A 2,942-nucleotide genomic window follows, 5' to 3' on the forward strand; every position below is an offset into this window, starting at 1 on the left:
TTCCCAAGCGCTTAGTACAGCGCTCTGCACACAGTAAGAGCTCAGTAAACACGACTGAATGAAGTGGGGAGCATTAGTTCACTTCTCTCTCGGGCTAGGCAAGCTGGTGGGAGGCGTACCTTTGACCTTTTCTAGGGTCCCCGAGCACCCAGTCGAGCACGCTGCCTGCGGGAGGCATCCAGTACAGCACGCTGCACTCAGGGCAGGAAAGGAGAGGGCAGGGAGCGGGCACAGAAGGGGGCAGGGAGGGAGGCGCGGTTGGCCGCAAGCCTCGGGGCTGGGAGGGAGCGAGTGCTTCACATTTCTGTTCGCTAATGGACGGTTTGTTTATTTCCCTTCCCCGGTCGGGAGCGCTGGCCGGGCCGCACCTTGCGGACTGGCAGGAGGGTGGACAGGCGGGGGGCGGCGGCCCGGGGAGGGGTCGTCTTTCCCTCGCTCCCTCTCTGCGGTATCTGGCGTCGCGGGTGGAGGCGAAAGGTCAGAGGCCGGGAGCTGGGGGGATGCGGGAGTAAATAAATGGTTAAAATTGCCCAGCCAGCGGTTTTGCAGGGCTCCCGTTTTCCGATTAAATCCCGATGGTCATGGGGGGTGGAGAGGGATCCCGGCATCTCTGCAACCAGCAGGTACCCCGCACTGGTGTAGTGGACAGAGCATGGGCGTGGAAGTCAGAAGGTTGTGGGTTCTAATACCGGCTCCGCCACTTGGCTGCCGTGTGACCTGGGGCACTTCTCTGTGCCTCAGTTACCTCATCTGTAAAATGGGGATTGAGACTGGGAGCCCCATGTGGGACAGGGACGGAGTCCATCTCGATTTGCTTGTATCCAACCCCGCGCTTAGTACAGTGCCTGGCACTTTGTAAGCACTTAACAAATATCATCATTATTATTATTATTACCACTGATTTTAAGGCGCTCAATCACCTCTCTCTCCTACTTGACCTCCCTAATTTCCTCCTACTCCCCAGCCTGCACGCTTTGCTCCTCTGATGCCAACCTACTCCCCTTCCTTCAATCTTGCCCAAGTCCTCCCACCGGCCTGAAACCCTACTCCCCTTTTATCTCTCTCCCCACCTTCAAACCCTCCAGAAATTACATCTCCTCCAAGATGTCTTCCCTGACTCAGCCCTCATTTCTCTCTATACTGGGGCCCACTGGGTGCCGATAATAATAATCACTGCGGTACCTGTTAAGCCTTTACTCTGTGCCAAGCGCTGCTCTGAGTGCTGGGGAAGATACTAGTTAATCCGGTTGGACACGATCCCTGTCCCAAATGGGGCTCACACTCTAAACTCCATTTGACAGATGAGGGAACTGAAGCCCAGAGGAGTGAAATGACTTGTCCTAGGTCACCAGCAGACACGTGGCAGAGTCAGGATTAGAATCCAGAGTGCTATACTGGGGGCCCAGTGTGAGCAGAACGCTGTAGCGGGCACCCTCAGTGGGCAGCGCGTTATACTGAGGGTCCTCCATAGGAAGGATTTTCCCAGGAGCTTCCCGGCTGGACGGTCACAAGCCGGGGAAGGCCAGTCCGGAGCCCCGGGGGGGGCCGGTGACCGACCGGGCGGGGTGACTCGTTGGTGACTCAGCCCCGCTTCCAGCCGACCTGCCCCAGGGTCACCATTCCGGCCACAGGGAAGTGATGAAGTCCGTCCGTCTGTCCGTCCATCGGTCCGTCCGTCTATCCGTCTATCCGCCCGTCCGTCCCCCGGGGCTGAGCCGGCAGTGGTGACATTTTTATGGGAAAATGACTTTCTGACAGACTCTATTCCCAGGGCAGGGCGCAACCCCATCGTCAGCTTCACCCGTCCATCTGCTTCTACTTTGGACCCGGCCCCGGGGGAGTCATCGTATCCTCCCCCGAGTCCCCTACCCTCCCGAGGCCGCTTGGGAGAAGCAGCATGGCTTAGTGGAAAAAGCATGGGCTTGGGAGTCAGAAGATGTGGGTTCTAATCCCGCCTCCGCCACTCCTCTGCTGTGTGACTTTCGGCAAGCCACATCACTTCTCTGGGCCTTAGTTACCTAATCTGTGAAATGGTGATTAAGAGTGTGAGCCCCACATGGGACAACCAGCTTACCTTGAATCTATCCCAGTGCTTAGAACAGTGCTTGGCACATAGTAAGCTTTTAACAAATACCATCATTATAATAATAATAATTATCATTGATATTGTTATTATTAATAAGGCTCCCTCTCCTCCCCCTCAGATGCCCCATCCCAACTGCTGAGACTCTGCCTCCTTCCAGCTGTCCTGCCCCTGGTCCCTCGGGAGCACTTGACGCTTTCTCCGGGAAAACACATTTGTTCTTTTGACCTTAGACTCTCCTGCCTGCTCCTCGGGGCGACTTCAGGCAGTGGGAAGAGGCCCTCAGAAGTTTTCCAAATTTACTATAAATGATTTGATACTACAGCATGACATAGTGGATAGAGAATGGGCCTGGGAGTCAGAAGGTCATGAGTTCTAATTCCTGCTCTGCCACTTGTCTGCTTTGTGACTTTGGGTAAGACACTTCACTTTCTTGGGCCTCAGTTATCTCATCCGTAAATTGAGGATTGAGACTGTGAGCTCCATGTGGGAAAGGGACTGTGTCCAACACAATATGCTTGTATCCACCTCAGGGCTTAGTACAGTGTCTGGCACATAGTAAGCATTTACAAATACTATTATTATTAGTAGTAGTAATAATAATGATGTCTCTCTCGTAAGCTCTCTGTGGGCAGGGAACATGTCTGCCAACTCTGTTGTATCGTAATAATAGTTATTATTATAATAATTACGGTACTTATAATTATGTATTTTAAAGTACCTTTATCATTATTATGGTACTTGTTAAGCACTTGCTATGTGCCAAGCACTGTCCTAAGCACTAAGGAAGATACACTTTAAACAGTCTGGTCACAGTCCCTGTTCCACATGAGGCTCACAGTCTAAATCGGAGGGAGGA

This window comes from Ornithorhynchus anatinus, chromosome 18 (genome assembly GCF_004115215.2).
Source record: "Ornithorhynchus anatinus isolate Pmale09 chromosome 18, mOrnAna1.pri.v4, whole genome shotgun sequence".
NCBI lineage: Eukaryota > Metazoa > Chordata > Mammalia > Monotremata > Ornithorhynchidae > Ornithorhynchus > Ornithorhynchus anatinus.